Source organism: Thamnophis sirtalis, unplaced genomic scaffold (genome assembly GCF_051295495.1).
Source record: "Thamnophis sirtalis isolate CommonGarterSnake01/CBP01778 unplaced genomic scaffold, rThaSir2_p1.2 scaffold_3, whole genome shotgun sequence".
Classification (NCBI taxonomy): Eukaryota; Metazoa; Chordata; class Lepidosauria; order Squamata; family Natricidae; genus Thamnophis; species Thamnophis sirtalis.
Genome location: NW_028261383.1, coordinates 93290890 through 93316217, shown reverse-complemented (window position 1 = coordinate 93316217; position 25328 = coordinate 93290890). Strand labels below are relative to the sequence as shown.

Genomic DNA, 25328 nt, shown 5'->3' with positions numbered 1-25328 from the left:
ACACCTATCCTCCGCGAGCTGCACTGGCTGCCTGTTGATCTCCGGGTACGCTTCAAGGTGCTAGTCGTCACCTACAAAGCCCTTCATGGTATTGGACCTGGGTACTTGAGAGACCGCCTACTGCCAATTACCTCCACTAGACCAATTAGATCCCACAGACTAGGCCTCCTCCGAATTCCATCAGCCGGCCAGTGTCGACTGGCGACTACCCGGAGGAGAGCCTTCTCTGTGGCTGCTCCGACGCTCTGGAACGAACTCCCCGTGGAGATTCGTACCCTCACCACCCTCCAGACCTTCCGCATAGCCCTTAAAACCTGGCTGTTCCGACAGGCCTGGGGCTAAAGACTCGCTGCCCCACTTCGAATGGTATGATTGTTATGCTTTTTAACTATGTATGGTTTTTTATGTTTTTGTTACTCTGTTTGTATTTCCCCTCCCTTTTGAGTTGTGAGCCGCCCTGAGTCCCTTCAGGGAAAAGTGCGGCATACAAATAAAATTAAACCTAAACCTAAACCTAGGGTGGGTTAGGGGTTGACAGAGTACAGGTGAATGCTTGGGTGGAGGGTTTAAGCCAATTGCCCAACTGGCAGATGACTGACCAAGGTGGGCTCTGCGCCTGGTACCCCTCTCAGTTGAGTAGTTTTTGAAAATGAGCCTTTCACTGTTTTGAGAAACCATTAAACTTGTGTTTGCAAATTAAGCCTGGCCGACAAATTGTAGGCAAGAATGAAGGGTGTGAGGTGAAGTACGAATAATGTCTACCACATTTATTTTTATTTTGGGGTTTTACTTTTTTCTTTTCCCTTGTTCATATTTACCACCCACTCAAACCAAAACATCTGCCAAGTGGTGAAATCAGATAAAATTTGGCTCCCAATGATGCAGAAATTACTCCCATTGCTTTGCCCTCTTTCCCCAAACCTTGATGCTCTACTGCCTTTTCCCTCCCCCATTCATTGCTTTTGTGGTGTGTGTGTGTGTATGTGTGTGTGTGTGTGTGTGTGTGTGTGTGTGTGAGAGAGAGAGAGAGAGAGAGAGAGAGAGAGAGAGAGAGAGAGAGAGAGAGAGAGAGAGAGAGAGAGAGAGAGAATGTCCGTGTGCCCATGATGGAGGAGGGGGAGAAGGTTTGTGTGTGTGTATGTGTTTGTGTACTGAGTTTCCTCCTCAACCAACCTCTTCCCTTCCCACTGCTTACATGTGAACCTTTTTGACTGGGGAAAGAAGGGGTTGCTTAACAAGAACAACAGCAGCCTCTGAAACAAGAGATGCCACAATCTCTAATCTGGATCTGCCACCAGGCAGTGACTGTACACAAAGTCCCATCCACTCTCTTTCCTCCACCCACTTCTTCTGCATGTGGAATCCTCACTGGGATTTTCTTGCAAGCCTGGATCCAGGAAAGCAAATCATTGCTATTCCTGCTTACCAGCTATATAATTCATCAGCACACTTCAGGGAGGATAATGTTTTTTATCCCTGGTTAACCTGCAGGCAACAGCACAGCCTGGAGCGGAAGACAACACACAAAAGGGAAGGGTTTCTCTAGAGCAGTGTTTCTCAACCTTGGCAACTTTAAGTCCCGTGGACTTCAACTCCCAGAATCCTCCAGCCAGCATGTGGTTCTCAACCTTCCCAATGTCGTGACCCTTTAATACAGTTCCTCATGTTGTGGTGACCCCCAACCATCAAATTGGTGTCTCGGTTCCTAAGACTATCGAAAATATGTGTTTTCCCATTGTTTAGGCGACCCCTGTGAAAGGGTCGTTCGACACCCAAAGGGGTCCCGACCCACAGTTTGAGAACCGCTGCTCTAGAAGCTATTGGGTCATTCTGCCCACTGAGTCTTAATCTTAAACTGCCCTTTGCCTCTTCAGTCTGGAGTCTTTTTTTTTTACTGCTCTTTTCTCCTTCCCTCCCTCCCTCCATTAGTCTCAAGGGTGTTTTTCAAAAAGCAATTGGACTTTCTTGGTTCTTTTTTTCCTTGAAAACATTTTGCTTCCCATCCAAGAAGCTTCTTGGATGAGAAGCGAAACATTTTCAAGGGGAAAAACCCAAGAAAGTCCAGTTGTCTTTTGAAAAGCACCTTTGGGACAACCATGACCTGGATGGTTGAGAATCTCCATAGACCTCCCTCAACCAGTCTTTCTCCAGCCCCTGAATTTCTCCTCTCTGAATGAATTCTGCAACAGTAGGCATTTGTCAGGCAAACCACCTCTGGCTTACTGACGTGCTGCTGCTGCAGAAAGCTGAGCCCCCCCCCCCCACACACAAGTGTAGAAAAGGAAGGTTGTCTGTGTATGTGTGCCAAGGAAGAAGGCACCATTAGGGGTATGAATGCTTTGAAAACAGTTAATGGAAACGTCTTTTTGCAAGTAGAAATTGTTCAATTTTTTAACACGAAACTGAAATAATAGGCAATTTTTTAAGGAGCAGTGAATATAATCAAACAAACCACTTATCCTTAGGTCTGCCTGTCTGCCCCTGCTTTGCATTTGATCTAGTCTTTGATGTAGCTATGATGGCAAAGAGACAAAGTGAACAGAAAGCATTCCGATTCTGGCAGGTATGTTTATTCTGTTAGATCCATGCTATAACCTTATGAGACATTTTTCAATCTTGTCCTCTGTTGCCCTACCAAAGTTAAGTGATCAAACACAATTTCATAGCTGTTGAATTCAAGTAAGGTTCTCCCTGGTCTAATACTGGCAAGTCACCACTAATTCTGTCCAATGGTCTTTTCTACAATGCGTGTGAACATCTGGATAAGAAAGATTAAGTTATGCTCACTGGAGAGGGGGGAAGATAAACCATTTACTTATGGAACAATATTTTAATAGAGTATAAAGAAACGAATGGAATTTATCTGTGGAAAATGATCTCTCTTCACCCCTAAAGCGATAAATGTTAATTTCTTTTTCATTTTTAATCAAATTCAGATTATTCACGCACACTGTGTCTGCCTACCCTACTTAGAAAATGTCAAGGAAGAAAGAAAAACTCTGTGACAATTGGGAGAAAATGGAAAACCAGAAATACCGTAAAGTTGTCCCAAAGGTGCTTTTTCAAGAGGCAACTGGACTTTTTCTTTGAAGACATTTCACTTCTTATCCAAGAAGCTTCTTCAGCTTCTTGGGCGAGACGTAAAACATCTTCAAAGAAAAACCAGAAAGTCCAGTTGTCTCTCAAAAAAGCACTTTTGGGATAACCGTAACCTGGAAGACTGAGAATCTCCATAGACATGCTGTAAAGTTGGATTCCCTGGGGTACTGATGGGAATGGCAGCACCCTTCTTCATACCTACCTATATTGGAAATATTTCATTCTTTCTAGATGGGAATGGTTGAATCTTCACCCTGTAAGAAAAACACTCTGGAACTTAAGGTAAAATGGGATCCTCATTGATGAGAAAGCAAAAAGAAGGTTGCCTGGTGTTTATTTCCTACCCACACCATCGCCTTAGAGGCTTGGGAGCAAAGATGACAGTGGCCAATGGTGAATGCTGGAGAAGCCACCGGGATGTCCAAGTGTTCTGCCTTCACCCTATGGATTTGTCTGCCTTGCCCCATTTCAGGTGATATAATTACAGGAAGCCCTTTATTTATGACCACAGTTGTGCCCAACATTTTTGTTGCTAAGTGAGACATTGGTTCAGCGGGTTTTGCCCCATTTTATGATCTTTCTTGCCAGAGTTGTTAAGTGAATCATTGTGGTTGTTAAATTAGTAACATGGTTGTTAAGTGAATCTGGCTTCCCCATTGACTTTGCTTGTCGGAAGGTGACAAAAGGTGATCCCATGACTGCAACCGTCATAAATACATCACAGTTGTGAAGCATCTGAATTTTGATCATGGAGACGCTGCAATAGTCCTAAGTGTGAAAAACGGTCGTAAGTCACTTTTTTCAGTGCTGCTGTAACTTCGAATGGTCACTAGATAAACTGTTGTGAGTTGACTTCTACTTGTATAAGAAAAAAGATGAGTCTGTGGAGAGCAATGCAGCTCCTGTTGACTGAGTCACTAGCAAATAGATAGCAGAGGTGAGGTGATATAGCAGCAGTGATTGTGACAGCAACTCTTTCACTCACTCTTCCCTTTCTGCTCTACTCCTCTGCTAGAGACCCTATGTGTGATGACTCGACTCCCCCAGAGAATTCAACAGATACCTCTCTAGATCTCAGCTCAAGCTAAACCAGTTCTTGGCAGATCAGGAACTGAGTTAATTGATGATTCGGAGCAGCAGCCATCTGGAAGGACTGGCTCCAGCTGGGTAGTTGCAGCTGTCAGTGAGGAGGAGGAGGAGGAACTGCCTTCTGCACTTGATCCAAGAACACACAGGGCAGAGAAAAGGCAGGAGTAGAGAAGGTCAGCCAGACTACTTGAGAGGAGAAAGCCTCGCTCTTCTTCAGTGGCACCACCAGAAGCTGCTATTTAGCACAGCAGACAGAGGGAGGCATTGCTGGAAACAACGTTTGTTTCCTAGCTGTGTATTTTCTGGTCGTTGTGATTCCTGACTCACTTTGGATTGATACCGTACCTTGACTTGAATCATGCCTTGGAAACTCTGGACTTCTCTTGACTAGTGAGCTCTCTTGTGCTGTGGATTTAAGTTTGCCTGGTGGATTTATTTTGTTTGAGAAACTTTCAAGTGCCTTGTGGACTTTTTGGGCATTGCTCTGTGGACTAACATTGGTCTGCTCATGGCTGCACTTGTTTGGGAGAGTTCTGGGTTTTTTGATGAAGGGAATTGTTGGGGAATATTAATAAAGTCACTAACCACAGTTACATATCTGTGTGTGAGGGAGCGGGGCAGCACACTATTAGAGACCTATGCAAACAGATTTATTGTGTGGCAAGAAATGAGGCAAGGGGAGCCAGGCCCCTACGGCATCTGCCTTTGCTGCTTTACTATTGTTATAATTCCTATTAGGTAGACTGTACCCAGTTGTAGAAGTAATTTTATGGTTCCCGTCAGTTTTATTCCCAATGCCGTTAATAAAAAAATATTACAATCCATATATACAATACAATAAAATAGCAGAGTTGGAAGGGACCTTGGAGGTCTTCTAGTCCAACCCCATGCCTAGGCAGGAAACCCTATACCGTTTCAGACAAATGGCTATCCAACATTTTCTTAAAGACTTCCAGTGTTAGGGCATTCACAACTTCTGGAGCCAAGCTGTTCCACTGATTGAGTGTTCTAACTGTCAGGAAACTTCTCCTCATTTCTAAGTTGCTTCTCTCCTTGATTAGTTTCCACCCATTGCTTCTTGTTCTACCATCAGGTGCCTTAGAGAATAGTTTGGCTCCCTCTTCTTTGTGGCACCCCCTGAGATATTGAAACACTGCTATCATGTCTCCCCTAGTCCTTCTTTTCATTAAACTAAACATATCCAGTTCCTGCAACTGTTCTTCATATATTTTGCGTTCCATGTCATTTGAATGCCTGCAATATATTATAATCAGATAATGCAGGGAACATGTCTTCTAAATCTTACAAGGGAGTATATAAATCTCTTCTGATTTTGGACATGCCTTTTTGGGAGGGGTAAGGAAGGGGGAAGTAACATGTTTTTTACACATTTTTTTTCTATCTCAACTATCACCTGGCCCTTACCCTTAGCTATGTGAGGCCAGGAACACACACATGAAACAGCTTGTATGGATGCATCTCCTTGACAGCAATAAGACATGTATTTTCCTCAAGTCATCGGGACTCTGCTTGCGCTTTATCACTGGTCTTCGCCTACTTTCATAAAGTTTTGTTTGGAGTAGGATCTGAATGACAATCATACAAGAAACATGATATACAGGGTAGAAGACAGCACAGCCATTATTAGTCCCCTTCCTTTTCTTTAGGCCGACCTTGCAGATGGAAAAGAATCCCAGGCATAGATCAGAGGCTGGGTTGAATGAGGGACCTGGGAGACAAAGAAGTTCTGGGAAATGTAAAGCCAACAAACACTGATTACATGTTTAAAGCATTATCACTCTGTACATGTGAATAGTAGCATTCATCCTCTATGACAGGAATGTCAAACTGGCGGCCCATGGGCTGGATGCATTACGCACAGGCCAGGCCCACTCCAGCTCCACGAAGGGGAAAATGTCGCAATACATCACATGATGGTGTGACGGCGTGAGTTTGACACCTGTGCTCTATGATCAACAATCTTTGCTCTTGCAGTTTTCTTTTGCCTTCCATTAAGTCTTGGCATGTTTGATTTTTCCCTAGTACAGGTAGTCCTCAAATTACAACCACAATCGAGCCCAACATTTATGTTGGTAAGTGAGAATTTTTTAAAGTGAGTTTTGTCCCATTTTACAACTTTTCTCACCACATTTGTTAAGTGAATCACTGCAGTTCTTAAATTAGTAAGAGTGTTGTTAATTGAATCTGGTTTTCCTACTAACCTCGCTTGTCAGAAGGTGGCAAAAGATGATCATATGATCCTGGAACACTGCAACCATCATACATGTGTGTTAGTTGTCAAGCATCCAAATGTCAATCATGTGGCCATGGGGATGCTGCAATGGTCATCAGTCACTTTTTTCAATGTGTTGCAACTAAATGAACTGTTGTAAATGAACTGAGGACTGCCTGTAGTAGCATCTGCTTTTGAGATATACAGTGAGTATTTACACAACTACTTTGCCATTTCAGAGTCTGCTCTAGATTTGTGAGATCATGTGGCAATACTATAGCTGTTTTTCAAACCTGAACCGACCTTCCTTCCTCCCCTTCCCTCCCCCCCCCAGTTTATTTATATTCTCTTTGCTTACTGTGGATCTGTTACTCAGCTTGTAGCTGTTTCCAGAATTCACAGCTATTAAAAGATCAAGCAGGATTGACAGAAGCACACTCCTTGTTTTTTTCTTCAAGAGGTCATCTGCCAGGGCAACCATAACTGTTTCTTCTTCTGGGATACAACTGGTCTAGTAGAACGTTCAAGATGAAAGATCATTTGATGCATTTTCAGCTTCCTTTCGTAGACTGTTTTTTGCGTTCATTCAAGCATAACAAACTGAGAAGAATTTGTAACAGTGTGTAAGAACCCTGTGTTTGCTGTTCCCTTGGATATTAGCCCTCTAAATTGTTTACAGTAATAATGTGTACAAACTTACCAGGAAAACCCTAACAGATTAAACACAAGTAATCTGGTATAGAAAATAATACAGGGAAAATTTACCACAAATTTTCTGCCACATGCCTTAAATATTATCTTCTGGGAACAATCTCCTCTTAAACAAATGCATGAGCAGCTCAAAAGCACCTGTTTGGAAACATCATAACATAAAATGGTGAATTAGAATAAGAAATGAGTTGATGCATCTGATATTTGGGGGGGGGGAATCTTCCCTCTATTAGCCTCATACCTGAATGCAAGTCCAATAACTTTTCTTGCAACCCCTTGTCAACTTTTAATGTAACATCCTAATTATATAGAAGAAAATAGTTTCCAGTGTAAATTCTGTGTTTAGTGTTCAATATTTGGTGGCCAAATCAGTTCTTAAACTGAGAAAGATTTGTCAATCAATTTATTTATTACCATTGTATGTTGCTGAAACTGGAGTAACTCCTATTTTTACTCACACCACCATCATTTAGATAATACAACAATTCAGTCAAATTATCATATTATGTGTTTAAGGAACATAAGATTTTGGAACTGTATTTGTGGTCTGTCCAGTCATTTGATAATATTCAGCTTGTGTCAGTATATGATTTGTTAATTTGGCTACAGTAACTGAATTAGTTGAATGTGGGGAACAGAGATTCAGGTTAAGTAGGGGGTTATTTAATATACTGTTTTCAAATTAAGACTATATATAATTATTGTGTAAATATTGATTTGCATATAGAGAAACCTAAGAATTTAGCGATGCATTGGAGGATTTATACTACTGATTTCTGTAGAAAAGCAATTTGATTGGATTGTGGAACTACCTTACACTAGACATAAAATAGGCTAGGATTGTCTCAAGCCATATTTCTGCCTGAATGGCTCTCCTTGTGGCCCCTTCATTCTCTAAAGTTGAGATGAGAGATATGTAATACTACTCATTTTAATTTCTGAAAGCATAACAAGCATCTCTCCTTATGTTTGCTTGTAAAAATAAATTAAGATGCAAAATTATAATATATACCCAGTAACACTTTTTAAGATGAATGAATATTATTTAAAATGTAGCTATTTGAAAACTACTATTTGAAAACTACCTGCTTTGTCAATGTTAAAAAGTCATCCTCATTCCGGACATTATGCTTACAGTAGAGTCTTTTTAATGTTTGACTCTTGGAAAGTTCTCATCTTCTATTTTTTTTAAAAATAAATAATTCACTATAATATAGGCTGCTACTGAACAAACGTATAGTGGCTACACTGATAATACCAGAGGTCCTGGATTAGTATTCAGAGTTTTGCTTTGAACGTTTAGTTTTGCAAGACAAACAGGTAGACAGCTGATGGATAGTGGATGTGATCTAAACAATAAATGTTTTTTCCCCCTTAAAACATCTGGTATTCAACAAATGGTGTTCCAGGAAACCATTTCCATAGCAGTCTAGAATGCCTCCCTTAATTCTCGTTGAGAACCATAACATGTTGTGGCAACCACTTTGTGCCTCAGCTTTCTTTATGGAAATTAAATTTGATGCCGAAAAACATAACGATAATCAGACAGAGTTCAGTTTCTTTCTTTTTTTTAAAAAAAAGACTGTTGTATAGATAAAAATGGCATTCTTTGTTAAAGTGCATGTATTTAAATAAATAGCATGATTTAACATGGAAAACATTACGAGAATTTATTGCTGCATGGAAAAAGTCAAACATGACAGTAGGATTTAGGCACCATTTCTGGGAATATTTTGCCTATAAATGTAATATTTAAAGATACAATGAATTACTATATTTTAGAGACTAATTCAATTGGAAGTATTTGAATGGGTTATGGATAAAGCCTTCCTAAATATGGTAGAAGCTAAAGCTACTTTGATGTATAGCAAGGAAAGGGTTTCCCAATATCTATCAAATGATAATACTTTTATGGCAAAATGGCATAAAAGATTTCAAAAATATACCCAAAGTATATGTATACTCTATGTATGAGGTCTGTACATCAAAATCAGATTCAAGTTGCTCTGAGTAGTTCTTTAGAAAAAAGACTACAGAAATATGTTTTGAAACATAAAGCAGTGTGTATGATTCATTAGGAAAAACCATGGGGTCATTTTCTCACAGACCTGGGCTACTTTAAAAATTCAGAAAGAGATGCTTTATTCATATTCCTGCATCTTCCAAAGCAACTTGTTCAAAGGTTTTTCATAGCCATCATTAGAAAGATGGGATACATATTTATAACATGTATAAAGGTAAAGGTTCTCCTTGCAAATATGTGGTAGTTGTTCCTGACTCTAGGGGGCGGTGCTCATCTCCATTTCAAAGCAGAAGAGCACTGTCCATGGTCAGGGGTCACATCTCCGTGATCATGTGGCCGGCATGATGAAGGAGCACGGAACGCTGTTACCTTCTCACCAAAGGTGGTTCCTATTTTTCTACTTGCATTTTTACATACTTTTGAACAATAGCAATAGCAGTTAGATTTATATACCGCTTCATAGGGCTTTCAGCCCTCTCTAAGGCTGAAAGTCAGCATACAGAGTCAGCATATCGCCCCCACAGTCTGGGTCCTCATTTCACCCACCTCGGAAGGATGGAAGGCTGAGTCAACCTTGAGCCGGTGAGATTAGAACCGCTGAACTGCAGATAACAGTCAGCTGAAGTGGCCTGCAGTACTGCACCCTAACCACTGCGCCACCTCGGCTCTTCTGCTAGGTTGGCAGAAACTGGGACAAGTAATGTGAGCTCACTCTGTTACATGGTGCTAGGGATTTGAACCGCCGAACTGCCAACCTTTCCAATTGACAAGCTCAGCATCTTAGCCACTGAGCCACCAGAGCTTGTAGATTGAACAGATTAGTCATTGGTAGGTTTTTTTCATGTCAGGTTCCAACAGCAAAGACAAAAATAATGGGTAACTTTCCTCTCTTGCTTTTGAAAATACAAAAGCATGTGCCCTTTTTCTCTTCTGTGCTGGCATGACAGCATAGAATATGTTACTAGATGAATAGGTAAAGATTACAATAGAGCCAGCTGATTTTTTCTGAAGTACTTGGTTGCTGGCTTTATGCATGCAATATTCTTATAGTTATACTTGAGCGTGGTTGACAAATAAATAGATCTGCCATAATTCCTCTAATGAAGTTCTTCAACCACAACTGTAACCCAGCCTTTCCCTGCCTTTTAAAAAACATTTAAGTAGGTAGTATGTACTGACTTGTTCCGTTTCTTAACCCTCTCTTTCTGAAGGATATTATTCTCTCAATGCTTGAAGAGTTTATAGCACCCACCCAACTTTGGATGATCCCCAAACTTTACAACTCAATATTTAGTACTTAGATATGAGACCAGGGTTGTTGGCTAGACTGGAAACCCAAATTAGCATGCTTTTGAGTCAGAACTGACTTCTAGCAGCTGAAGTCAATACTGACTATCCATTGATAAGATATTTGAATGGAGTTTGTCAATGATACAAAAGCAGAAACTAGAGGCAGTTCAATCACACAGAGAGAGTGAATAGAGACTGAATTGGAAATCATATTTATTCATTTGTTGCATTTATATGGCATCCATCCACCCAGCATAATATCTGAAGAAGGAAGGTGTCTGGAAAATGAAAAGGACAAGGAACTTTTGAGGGTGGGAATGGAGGTGGTAAGGCCCTACAGAAGAGAGAGATAAGAAGTTTAAAGAACAAAGGACAATTGTTCCACCAATATACTGTGGAAGGAGAGATAATGAGGATAATGAGACAGAGATGAATGGGTGTAAATTAAATATCGCTATGTCTCTTTTTCTATTGAATACCTTTATTTCTATGGTTTATAATACCTCACTCCTTTTCTGTAGTTTGCATAGCACGGCTCGCTTTAAAAAGGGATAGAATGGTGTGTGTGTGTGTGTGTGTGTGTGTGTGTGTAAATTGTAATTGCAGTTGTTGTTTGAATCTGTTTTTTAAGCAAACTGCTAATATCATTTTGTAGAGTTAGAATTCCCCCCTATTCATCCTGATACTAGTTAGGTCATGGGTGTCAAACTCGCTACGTCATCTTGCTGTCATGTGACTTTTGTGATGTTTTCCCCATTCGTGGAGCTGGGGTGAGCATGGCCTGCCTGGCCCACAGGGTGCCAGTTTGACACCCCTGAGTTAGGTAAAATATATATGATAGATAGATAGATAGATAGATAGATAGATAGATAGATAGATAGATAGATAGATAGATAGATAGATAGATAGATAGATATCAAAATATATAATCTGATATAAGTTAAGTAAAATGTCAAGATATTCACAATGTCAGTCTTGTTAGCAACTAGTGTCATAGTTATGATTAAGAAAGGAAGCTTATGATGAGGAAGAAATGGAGGTATAAATTGTCCTTCTCTGAGATTCTAGTACATATGAATGTTACTGCATGCCATTCCCTGTGTAGGATCTGACCTGCTTCTCAAATTATGCTTCATTTACAATGTATGCTTTTTGGAATGAGCACAATGTATCCTTGCTTAAAACGACTTTGTGACAGACACTATGACATTTTGCCACAAAAAAAGTTGCCCCTATATTTCTATATGTTGCGCGTAGTTTAAATGATGGACTTCATATAGAAGAAAAATATCTGTTCAAAAAAGATTTATGTAAGAACTCATAAAGCAAAACAGATGTCATGGGTTCTATAAATTACAAGCCTACATCCATATATTTTTAAAGCAAGATAATAAGAAAAACCTTTGTTTTAAACAAATGGTTTAAGCCAGAAAAGCTGTCACAGCTGGATAGAAAGAGATTACTCCCATATCTATCCTGAAGAAAAACACCTGGATTTAGAGACTTAATGACAAAATATTTTGAAAGGAACAAGAAGGTGCTTGAAGAATTTCAGAGGGCTGCTCCCTTAGACTACTATTGATATCTTATGCTTCCTTGACAAAACTTTTGCGCACCGAACCAGCAGTAATGCCGGCAGCAATCCACTCCTGCTGTCAACGAATAAAGGTAAGAGGTAAAGGTTCCCCATATGTGCTAGTCATTCCCGACTCTAGGGGGCAGTGCTCATCTTCGTTTCAAAGCTGAAGAGCCAGTGTGTCTGAAGACGTCTCATGGTCATGCGGCCAGCATGACTAAATGCTGAAGGCACATAGAACACTTTTACCTTTCCACCAGATGTGGTCCCTATTTTTTTTACTTGCATTTTTACATGCTTTCAAACTGCTAGGTTGGTATAAGCTGGGACAAGTAACGGGAGCTCACTCTGTTACGCGGTGCTAGGGATTCAAACCGCCAAACTGCCAACCTTTCTGATCAACAAGCTCAGCATTTTAGCCACCCTTTGTCAACCAATAGATGGCAGTAAAGAGTTAAGAAAACTCAAATTCTTTCCTGCCAGCTAGTGGTCATATAGATTCATGCAGATACAATAGCCCTAACAAAATGGTGTAGTGAGCAGGGTCTCTAGGAATCAAAGAAGATAATGGTGCATGCACATTGCTGTTTTTCCTACTGCTCTTACTTTACTGCAAATAAGCCAGTACATTCTTTTGTACTTGCATAAATGCAGACACACAGACTGAGGATCTTGTAAGGAGAGAAGAAAAGTGGACATTGGTGTACTTTCTATGTCTTTTCTCTATGCTAAAATCAGCTTGGTAGTGGCAACTCACAGTATTTTCTTTCAAATATGAGGCTGAAAATGAATATCATTGAGTCTTTTTTCCAATTTGGATTCCATGAAAAAGAACTTCCTCCTCTTCCTCATTCATCCACTTCCATGGAACCTGCTAATATCATCAGGAAGGTTTCCATTTCAGCCTGCCATGTAACTAGCCCCATTACGCAGAGCATTTTGTTAGCAATGCAACTTCCAAGAAGATCTGGAGTAGGAAAATTTAGAGGTCAGCCGCTTAGAATTCTCCACTTCATACACCAGAGTCTAAAGGTAGCAGAGCAAATAGCACAGAGTTTCTCAACCTTGGCAACTTGAAGATGTCCGGACTTCAACTCCCAGAATTCCCCAGCCAGCGAATGCTGGCTGGGGAATTCTAGGAGTTGAAGTCTGGACATCTTCAAGTTGCCAAGGTTGAGAAACACTGAAATAGCAAGACTCGAATGGTATCTAATGAGACATGCTTAAGATCCATAAGAACTGATAGCCAAACACTCTTCCCCCCCCCCAAATGACTACAAGGATTGTTACCATTAATTGCTGATTTCTTCCCAAACTCAATTGGTCAAGATTCTTCTTCATTGCTGCCCTTATCACTGGGGTTCCCAGAGATTAGATTGGCCTTCTCATTCTTGAGTTTTCAAACATCTATAATGGCTTAGCTGTTTTGGCATGGTTTGGGGATATGTGGTTTCTTCCTGCAGGAGGCAAAGACAAAAGAGGGAAATAATTATCTAACTGAGGTTAGAGTGGGAAGTTTGTGCAAGTTTATTAATAGTAAACAGCCTCTTTTAGTCTGAAAAATATGGGATAATCCCAGGGAAGAGTTATAATAGGAAGAGGTTATTTAGCATGTTATAGTTACACAGTAAGGGTATGGGTGCGTGTTTTATTAGGGCAATATTAAGATCTGGACTGCACAAATCAGACAACCACTAAATGGTAGCAAAATATTACAGTTTTTTTAAAATCATATCTTGCCTACTATTCCTTAGTTGTCTATGAAACGTTGAACCCAGTTCACCAAATACATCCCGGGATGATGCTGTGACGACATGAGTTTGACACTTCTGGTCTAAAATCTCCAATTTTGAACAATATGGTAATAAATAATAGTTCAAGAAGAAAAATGTAACATTGGAAAGTTCTTGTTATAAAAATGCTCCTGCTCATAAAAGCTATAAAGAAATAAAACCAGTCAACTCCATCAACATTATTTCAACTTACTGAGACCAGCCATTTTAGAACTCCCGTTGAATCTTATTTATGACCTCACACAAGAATACAAACTGCTTTTTTGATGTCACAGCTGAATCTTTCCATTATTCACAGGTCTGTGGTTTAACAGGAGGTAAGCATGGAAAGAGACTATCTGCTTATCTCTAAAGCATATGATTTATGGACAAATGTTGAGACACATAATTAAGGTTCTCTAAAGAAACGAAATGAAGATATGTGATTAGATTCTAAACCTCCCAACCCCTTGAGCTGAGATATCTTTTTAACTTATTTATGTCACAATAAACTTTAAAAAGTGTGAGTTTTTACTGCATACGTAAGTCTTTACAGGATTAATTGAAGCAGCCTTCAATGAAATACTGTTCCAAAAATTATAATTGTAGGAAAATAAAGTTATTTAGGAATGGGTATAGGTAAAAATATTTAAATCAAATCCTATGTGAAAAAAACAAGATCCTTTCAATGTTCCTCTCAAATACAGTGATATATTTCAATTATATTGTTATAGCGGAAAGAAGATCAGATTCATTTTGTTACCACTTAGAAAATAATATAGAAACTTTGTAAATGGTTTAAGGATGGATTGAGCTATGCATGTTTCTTAGTCTTCAGCTCATTTAAGCTCTCTAATATGCAAACATAATGGCTACAAACACTGGGCTCATTAAACACTGATTTAAATATCTGCTAGGTTAAATCAATGAGAATGTTTGACCTGTGGTAAACTGTGACTTGCTTTCATTGTAAGTATATTTTGAGGTGGATAGGAAGGCACCAAAGAATCTAATTTTCCTGCATTCAGATTTCAGAATATTGAAATCTTTTGCAAGGCAGGGAAAAATTACAAACTGGACTAAACAAAGGAAGTATCCACGAAAAAGTTATGCGATGTTTACAGGCATAGGTAAAACTATTTTAAATAAATGAGCAATAGACAGTGTTGTTGTTAGTTACGAAGTCATGCCCGACCCATCGTGACCCCATGGACAACGTTCCTCCAGGCCTTCCTGTCCTCTACCATTCTCTGGAGTCCATTTAAGTTCATGCCTACTGCTTCGGTAACTCCATCCAGCCACTTCATTCTTTGTTGTCCCCTTCTTCTTTTGCCATCAATCTTTCCAATGAATCCTTCCTTCTCATTAGGCTCTTCTCCAGTGAGTCCTTCCTTCTCATTAGGTGGCCAAAGTATTTGAGTTTCATCTTCAGGATCTGGCCTTCTAAAGAGTAGTCAGGCTTGATCTCCTCTAGGACTGACCGGTTTGATCACCTTGCAGTCCAAGGGACTCGCAGGAGTCTTCTCCAGCACCATAGTTCAAAGACAATATGGTATCATAAATAGATTTAAGCACAACTGACGGAAAAATGAAAATCTATAATATCCTATTCGGACTGCTTTGCATTCAATAACCATTTCCATTGAATTGAGCAGTGGAAAGTTAAGAACAATGAAGGAAAGAGCAACAACAAATGGAAATATGAAATTAATTTAGAGTTAACAACAGCTTTATATTTTTTTACTCAGCAAGTAATGATCGAGAATTGAATCCAGAAACATTCCTTGGTTGAAGTAGCAGGACTTAATTTCATGAGAAACAACACACACAGAGACTTACTTTTTAGATGCTAACAAGCCTTCTGGTTTGGCCACATTGTTCTCCTTCTCTATTTCACGAGGGAGTCCTACTGTTAAACCTTTATATCACTTAAATATTCCTTGCTTAACTCCGGGAGCAGAGTCCATCAACAGAATATTGTCACTTATGACCTTCTCAACTAGATGACTTGAAAAGTGACATTTTAAAATCTATTCCCATGGAGCAATTGTATTCTTTTCTAAAATGATGTTCCTGTCTTCTCTTTTTAATATTGTGAAGTTATTTAGGATCATTTTGCAATTGGGCAGCTTAGAAATTTGATAATTAAATTTAGTGCCCAATATTCCCATCCTATTCTCTCACAATTTCCAAAATAAGTGTTAGTTAAACAAGTTTGGTTGCAAGAAAGACTTACAGCTACAGGATCAACTCTTCTCCTGGATCTCGACAAAGGACTCAGTCGAGGGATTAATTTTGTGCAATTGATATAAAGTTTACAATGAGATAATCCCTTTTCCAACCCCATATGTAATAACAGACATAATCCTTTCAACATTCCCATTCAGTTGGGATGAATATACAAAGATGTTAAATATCCTGGAGGCTCCAATATGGAAGACCTTTGAGATTGGCAATACATTGTTAAACCCAATGTCTGGGCTTTTAGAGCTGTATTGATTTCTAAATAAATTATTTTGTTTTGATATATTTTGTCCATCTTAAAGCTGGTCAAGATGAAGAAGGAGAATAATGTAGAAGCAAATGTGATGATACATGAAAAGGCCTACAGCAAAAAAATGAGGTACAAATTAATGAAGAGACAAACAAAAAATGGAATTTCTCCATGGCAGAAAATTGAGAATAAAAAGGTATGAGATATGTTCTCGGATTCAGTATTCAGAAGTAGAAGGTCTTTCTTTTTGAAAAAAATTCTCTACTGGGATTTTAAACATTTATTTGTTAGAATTTTACTCTGCCTTTCCTTCAGGAGTATAAGGTGGCATACTTAGCATATGATCCTCAGTGGCGCAGTGGTTAGAGTGCAGGCTATTTCTGCTGACTACCAGCTGCCTGTAATTTGGCAATTGAAATCCCACCAGGTTCAAGGTTGTCTCAGGCTTCCATCCTTCCAAAGTGGGTAAAATGAGGAGCCAGATTGTTGGGGGCAATATGCTGACTCTGTAAACTGCTTAGAGAGGGCTGTAAAAGCGCTATGAAACGGTATATAAGTTTAAGTGCTATGGCTGTTGCTATCGCCTTCTCTCAAGTTTTCCCACAACCACCACGCTAGTTAGGTTGGGTTGAAAGAGAATAACTGGTGCAAAGTCACTTCTTGATCTCCTGTGGTTGAGAATGACCTGGGGTGTCACTGAGGCCAATCTAACCCCTCCACCATTTTTATTCTGACTATTGCTTTCTTGCACAAAATGCTGCATCGTATTTATTGAATTAGCTTACTGCCACATCAACAGACAAAAGATGATAGCCTTTTTCAGAATGAGTGGGAGGTATTATATGTTCTTCTGTTTAATTTTCCAGTGTACTTTCTCTTGTGTTATCTCTCTCTGTCTCTCTTTTTTCAACATTATGAACATAGATGATATTTGCATGCTATTCTAAATAAAGGAGTGAGGGAAAAGACAAAGATTCCAATTTCTCTTAGTCCTCCACATCCAACCACAATGGAGCCCAAAATTTATGTGGCTAAGTGAGAAGTTTATTAAGTGAGTTTTGCCTCATTTTACGACTTTTCTTGCCACATTTGTTAAGTGAATCACTGCAGTTGTTAAATTTGTCATTCGGTTGTTAACTGAACCAGGTTTACTTGTCATAAGGTCACAAACGGTGATCACGTGACCCCGAGACACTGCAAAAATCCTAAATGTGAGTCACTTGCCAAGCATCCAAATGTAAATCATGGGACCACGAGGTTGCTGCAACAGTCGTAAGTGTAAAAAATGGACATAAGTCACTTTGTTCAGTGCCATTGTAACTTCAAATAGTCACTAAGTGAACTGTTGTAAGTTGAGGACTACCTGTAGATCATATTTGATACCATTCAGTTTCCAATCAATAGAATATTTAGGATTTCACTGGAGAAAAAATACCGCACCAGTAGTATATTGCAAGTAAAGCATTGTAGATTCTGTGATTCCTGATAAAAGCTGAAGGAAAGTTGGCATTTTAATCAACTAATGTTGGAGCCTTCATCCATATCAGTGAATCAAGTCATTTCCACATTTATAGAAAGGCACTCATCATTAAAGTAAACAAGATCTCCCAAAGGCTTCTAAGGGAAAAATGATATCTACACTCATTTTCTATCCCACTGATCATCCTTCACCCTTTGAAATAGTACTTTACAGAATTTTGTCTTCATCTGTCAATATCTTCTAGAATGGCATCCACAGTCTTCAGGAAAGAAATGAAAGCACTCCAACATTAATCCATCCAGAAACTCCAAAACCCCTACCACCGTCAACTGAAGAAGGTGCTGAGGATTTCAATATTGAGTTGACACATTTTAATGATCTGGTGGTCAGGGGCAACCCAACAGCCTGTTCTGAATACATGCCTTATTATAGAACTGATACCAATCTTGTGGAAAGCCCTTCCTGCATAAACTCAGAAGTGAACCAGAATAGCCCAGAGGGAGAAGATAGAGTTCAAAGCAATTGCTGTGTTTTTAAGTTAAAATACAAAGAGTCCACAAATGAAAGAGAACTCGACACTGAATATTTCCCATATTATCGAACATATCAAGAATATTTGATCTGCCTAAATCCCTCTGAAGAAATTAAAAGCAGAGAGCAGAATGAAGAAGCGGACACTAACAGTGATGAAAAAATAAGGAGTGAAGCTACCTCTAATGCTGAGGCTGAATACACTAATACAGTAAGTTGCATGAGAATTTCAAAACCTATTTATATTTGATCCAGTGGTCTAACTTTCCCAATGTGGTGATCTTTGGATGTGTTGCAACTAAATTTATTACTAAATTTATTCTAGAATTTACAGCCCAGCAAAATTTCAAAATTGTATTACAGCTGCTTTTTTCAAAGAAAAAGTGAAAATTACCAATACGGAAAGTGTATTTTCTATTCACTTGGGGAATTGGAATTAAGGCATCTAATTATTTTTACAGATAATTCTTCATTTTCAAATTCGGTAGTGATTACAATATTTTATATTTTTATAACTATCCCAAATTCTTTCAATTCCTTTAAAAAGTTGAGTAGACTTCTTCCAAGATGGGTTAGACACCTTTAGTTTGATAATCCTACTCTTTCTATAAATGTTTTGAAAGACTGCCCCATTTTAATTTTAAAACACATTTTAGGAACTAGTTGTTAGTTCACATAAAATCCGTTTTGACAATTTGTCCATTTTTTTGTTTTTAGGACTTTCAGGAAAGCAATATAACAAATGAAGATACTGGCCAATGCCTTGAGAATTTTGATTTCACTGAAACCCTTTCATCCACTAATTCCACAGTAGATTCTGGTGATTCTGAGAACATTCTCTTAGAAGAAATATTAAGCCGAACTCAATTACCTTCTTCTTCCAATGGCTATTTTCCATACTATCGGACTTATGGGAAATTAATTGTTACTCCAAAACACTCAATTAACTTCAGCCCTAGTGGCAATATACTGGAATAGTTTGGGATGAAAAGGGAAGATATTAGAAAAGGAAGCAATTCCAGTTGTCCAGTCTATTGACTCCAGTAAGACAGAAGTCACAGGCTTCTGTGTTTGTTTTAAAGATGTTTGCCTTTACAGGCCTAATTATAATTAATATTTAAATCTTCATATATGAAACTGTTATAGAATCTCAGGGGATTTTTTTTAAAGAACTTAGAAAGACATATGAGTTTTATCTTGAATGATCTTGATCTCAAAATGGAGGATCTTTTGCAGAACAGAGTGGAACAGTGAAAATGGGGGGGGGGAGGGAGCCCTTTCTTTATCAGAGACTATAGAAAGCAAAATATCAGTTAAGAAGGGAGAGAGGTTTGTTGTCCTGATTGGGCATGTTCTCAGATAAGGATGATTTTGGTTTTTTAAATTGTTTAAAACAATATGGGATTCCTCATATTGAAAGATTCGTTTCCTCCATATATACTCCAACCATGGAAAGGAAATATACTGTAACATGTTTTTTAAAATAATAATAGAGTTCAAATGTAAAAGATGGAAAGTGAGATGCTGTAGATGGAAATGAATGTGCAATACATAATTCAGCAGCAACTGATTTTATTTTTGCATCATAATCTACATTATTTAATCTCATATATCATCAATTCCACCAGAAATAGTCCCTCAAAGCCTATCTTTCTCTGTAAGCCCAATTCCACCAAATAAAAAGGAAACAAAAAAGAATTTTCTGTACATCAGCTACTTATTTTTGCTGACAAATAGTCTCTGCTTCCATAGAATTTGAAGGGTTTTTTTCCTTATTTATTTTAACTTTGGCGATCATAAAGGGAAATAATTTTGGGGAAAGGGATCTGGTTTAACTCCTGACACTCAACCAGAGGCTTGTCTAGGTCTCCCAATTTTGCTTTTCCATCAACTGTTAGTACCTGGAGTAAGTGTATTCAACCATATCCTTTAGGGCAGTACTCAAACTTGGGCTTCCTACAATTCCCCAAATGGCCAGAATTGATAATTGAAGCTCACACATTAGATGTTCAGGAAATCATGAAGGCTTTTCATTACATTTTTATTGGCATTGGTTGCTGAGTTTTATCTATGGGATTTGCAAAATGTGCAGAGGAAATTTGGTGGGAATTCTAATAAGGAGGTGAGACTGAAAAGGGATCAGTAGTCCTCAACTTAAAACCACTCATTTAGTGACCGTTCAAAGTTACAAAGGCATTGAAAAAGTGGTTTCTGACCATTTTTGCACTTACGTCTATTGCAGCATCCCCATGGTGACGTGATCAAACTTTGAACACTTGGAAACTGGAACGTATTTTTGATGGTTGCAGTATCCCAGGGTCATGTGATCACCTTTTGCAATCAAGCAAAATCAATGGAAAAGTCAGATTCACTAAAAACTGAGTTATTAACTTAACAACTACAGTGATTCCCTTAAAAACTATGGCAACAAAGATTGTAAAATGGGGCAAAATCCACTGAACTGCCTTGCTTAGCAATGGAAATTGTGGGTTCAATTGTGGTCATAAGTTGAGGACAATTTATCATCCTCAATTTAGGCTGATAAATATCTATATTCATCCTTCTCTTTAGATTATTTTCATAGGCTAGCGGGGGGGAAACAAACATTTTCTCAATCTTCAGCTTCTATAGGCTGTCCGTCTGTTTTAGTTTACTAAAACCCAAGTAAAGTCATAATCTCATGCCTTGTTTGCATTCAGAAATGGCAATGAGGAGAAAGTTCTTTTGGGAAGTCTAAGTCTGGTGAAGTGCTGCACAATTGAGACTGATCCTGAGTTAGAGCACCTACAAGTGATATATGGAAATCTTCCTTAGGGATTGTGATGACCCGGGACAAGGCATGAAGGCCACACAGCCAGACGAGAGTTCAAACTCCCCTTTAATGCTCCAAATTTCCCCCAAATGCTACCATGTTCTTGGCAAGTCCTAGAGCAAAGCGCACACAACCTACACAGCAGCTTCTGGCTGCACGCAGTCTATCAAAAGCAAAGGAACAGGGAAATGAGTCCACGAAGCAAGGAACAAACAATGAATCCACCAAGCAAGGAAGAAGCACTGAGTCCACGAAGCAAGGAACAAGGCACTGAGTCCACGAAGTAAGGAACAAGGCACTGAGTCCATGAAGTAAGGAAGAAGGTACTGAGTCCATGAAGCAAGGAAGAAGGTACTGAGTCCACGAAGCAAGGAAGAAGCAAGCAGTCCTGCTAACTCCAAATATCTGCAATGGCAGATAAAACTCTACCAATTCAGCATTAGTTCCTGACAAATGCCCCTCCCCACAGCATTTCCTTAAATCTCAGTCCCCAGGTGTGCTTTGTGAAGAGGGGTGGGGCACTCTCCTCCCGAGTTGTTGGATTGGCTTGAGCTGTTCCTGCCTTCTCTCCACTCTACGTACTTGGGGATCAGGAGGGTCCGGTCCTTGCTCATTGCCTGAGCTCTATCGCTCCTAATTTCCACTGCTTGCCCTCTCTCAGTCATCCAGCCCCTGTTCCTTCCTGCTAACAAGCTGTCCCAATCCTGAGGGGCCTGCTGTCTCGTCCTGCTCCTCCCAACTTTCCTCCAAAGCCAATGAAGCCGCCCCCACGATCTCTGTCAGCTCCAACTCCAGCTTGTTATCCTCCACAGATTTAGGCTCTGACTGGAGCATGACAGGAATTTTATAACCCTTAAATGTTCCTTTCCCTTCCTTTTCACTAAGCAGGATGTAGCATCAACTCTTCATCCCTCCCCACTTTTAACATATGTGTTGGTCAAGTTGAAGAATGGAGATCTTTCTCCTCCTCTTGCTGATTAACCTTGTTCAGAGGTGGGTTTTTTTTTTACTTACCTGCTTTTGGGGTCTACCTGAAGATTTGAAATTAAGGGAATATTGTCCTTGCTAACATTTAATCAGGTTACCACAGATAACTGGTAGATTGTACTGGAGTAATTGAGAGTTAACTGCATCTCATTTGGATCTCCATTGGGACTTTGAATCAGATTTCAAAGATGGGGTGGAAAATGGGGTGACATATGTTGCCCTTGGAATAGAGGCCTCAATCTGGAGACCAGGGATAAGAGATGCTTTGATTTCTTTAGAACCTGAGTTGCTAGGTACATGGAGAGAGGATGAGGGCTAGCTTATACAAGCACAATCTTTCTGGCAATGTCTGCCAAACTTTCTACTTTCTGGGGATAAACTCAGATTGTTCTCGTGGAAGCTGCAATCCATTGTGTGAAGAGCTCTGCCCAAATTTAAATCCTTACTATATACATTTGCTGTTGATGTTCTTTTGTAGAGTTTGGGCTTACTTTCCCTCACCTTTGAAACATTAATTTCGGTAGCTAATATTTTCATTTTAGGGCAGGACAGGACATGACTTCTTCCCTTTCTGGATTGCTTAACTCTATCCTCAATTTCAACTTCTCTTTCCATTCCTTTTTCTGCAATTTCAACTCCTATTTGAAAAGCAGGATCCTTCATTGCCAGATTTGTCAATGGAATGAGTTCCAAGGTTCAGACATTTGGGAAAATAAAAAAACTAAATGGTCCCAGAAATAATTATATTTTAATATTAAGTATAAAAATAAAATATGCATACTTTAAGAAAATTATAAAGTTTATACTCTACAAAATTAGCCTTATTTACTAATTTAGCTATTATCAAACAGCCTAAGAAGTCCAAATCAGCTTGCATCTGGTTTGCAAACTATCCTGCCATCCAAATATTATATTTGGAATAACCTCTGCATAAAATTTCATTGTGTAAACAGATCATTTTCTGGGCACCCACAATATGTACAAGTAGTTTTAAGTGCTTGCCCATCCTTATGAAAGAAAACATGAAGGGGGGAGGGTTGGGCCAATATTGTTAACTAGTTGTTTTCAATTATTGATTCCAAACCCCTTAGAGCTGCTCCAAAATTCATCATACAGATGAGCTAGAAAAGCAAATATTGCCTATTTCACAATATATTTCAAGGAGCTAATCATTCATGATTTTATTACATGTGCACCCTTTTTAGTAACCCTTTGTCATTTACAATATTTGAACCTTTCCTACAAAATCTGCATAGCTTCAAATACATAAGGACAATTTTTGAAAAAAATTGAAACCTATGTGAAGACTGTACTGTATCAGGGCAGCTTACCAAGATTCATTATGATTTATGAGAAAGATTGTGCAAACCAATTCTTGATAATGAATAGCAATAAAAATAGTACTTAGACTTATATATTGCTTCATAGTGCGTTACAGTCCTCTCTATGCGGTTTACAGAGTCAGCATATTGGCCCCAACAATCTGTGTCCTCATTTTACCTCCTCAGAAGGATGGAATGCTGAGTCAACCTTGAGCCTGGTGAGATTTGATCTGACAAACTGCAGGCAGCTACTGATTAGCAAAAGTAGCCTGCAGTACTACACTCTAACCACTGTGCCACTGCAGCTCTGATCAGAACACATCAGCCAATTGATAAAAAGTCTACATCTGTCCAACAATCTTACAGGGGTGTTTTGTTTTAACTAATCAAGAAATGCCTATCCTATGATGGAAAGTGAGAATGATCTTGGAAGACATGGAGGAAGAATTAGAGATGCTGCCTAGGGAATGATTAGATAAAAAGGAGTTCATTAGTAATGAACAGAAAAAGAAAGTTACAAGGGAAAGGAGGAGCCAACGTCGCTACGAAATGGTCGCCCAATCTCGATGCTCTGAGATTGCCACCAATACTTTTATCGCTAGGTGGTCCAATCGGACCTAAACCGTCCCATAGAGATGGTGAACAGGAAGACTACGTTCTGCTGATCACAGGGACATCACAAAGTCTCTGATTGATGCAGGAGAAGGTCTCTTAGCTGGTGTTAAAAGCTCAGCCCAGGGTCTTGAGGCCGTTAAGAGCTGGATGAGCGCTAACAAACTGGTACTCAACCCGGACAAGACCGAGTGGCTGTTGTGCTTTCCTCCCAATAATTTGGCCGACATTCCAACACTCAGGCTGGGGGGTCAAATTCTATACCCCTCAGATAGGGTCCGTAACTTAGGAGTCCTCCTGGATCCTCAGCTGACTCTCGACCACCAGTTGTCGGCTGTGACCAGGGGGGCATTTGCCCAGGTTCGCCTGGTCCGCCAGTTACGGCCCTACCTGAACCGGGAGGCTCTCACAACAGTCACTCGAGCCCTTGTGATCTCTAGGCTGGAATACTGCAATGGGCTCTACATGGGGTTGTCCCTGAAGAGCACCCGGCGACTGCAGTTAGTCCAGAATGCGGCCGCGCGAGTGATAGTGGGCGCACCACGGTTCGCCCACATTACACCCATCCTCCGCGAGCTGCACTGGCTACCTGTGGGTCTCCGGGTGCGCTTCAGGGTATTGATGACCACCTTTAAAGCACTCCATGGTAGTGGGTCTGGATACTTGAGAGACCGCCTTCTGCCGATTACCTCCCTCCGACCGATTAGATCACACAGGCTGGGCCTCCTCCGGATTCCATCCGCCAGTCAATGCCGACTGGCGACTACACGGAGGAGAGCCTTTTCTGTTGTAGCTCCGACCCTGTGGAACGATCTCCCCGTTGAGATTCGTACCCTCACCACCATCCAAACCTTCCGCACAGCCCTCAAGATCTGGCTCTCCCAGCAGGCCTGGGGATAGGTTTTCAATTTACCCGCCCGAATGTTGATTGTTGAATGTATGTTGTGGTTTACTATTTTATTATTGGTCTTTATTGTTGATTTGTTATTGTACACCCTTCCCTTTGTGATTGTAAGCTGCCCTGAGTCCCCTCAGGGAGAAGGGCGGCCTATAAGTCTTATTAAAATCTCTAAAATCTCTAAAAAAGCCCCCAGGCTGACGAAGTAGGGATGGCTCCAAAATGGAAGGAAATGGAAGAGAAAGTGTTTACAGCTGGTGAGGAATTTTTATCCATTTTAAAACACCCTGCCTATAAAAAACTTAAAGCTAATTTAAATCTAAGAATAAAAGAAATAAGCGGCAGAATTAAGCTTTAGATGGTTTTGGTCAGTGTGTTATCTTAATTTTTAAACGTTAT

General features: G+C 39.7%; 1 long non-coding RNA gene across 1 annotated transcript in view; it reads right to left on the bottom strand.

Moving 5' to 3' along the window:
- Positions 1–5548: 5548 nt before the first annotated feature.
- Positions 5549–25328, bottom strand: part of LOC148048069 (uncharacterized) — a 111003-nt gene continuing 91223 nt past the window's right edge. Inside the window, exons 2-3 of the long non-coding RNA XR_015695960.1 lie at positions 13312–13478; positions 5549–5774 (exon numbers count right to left, since the gene is read on the bottom strand). This is a non-coding gene — a long non-coding RNA (uncharacterized LOC148048069). The remainder of the gene's footprint in view (positions 5775–13311; positions 13479–25328) is intronic.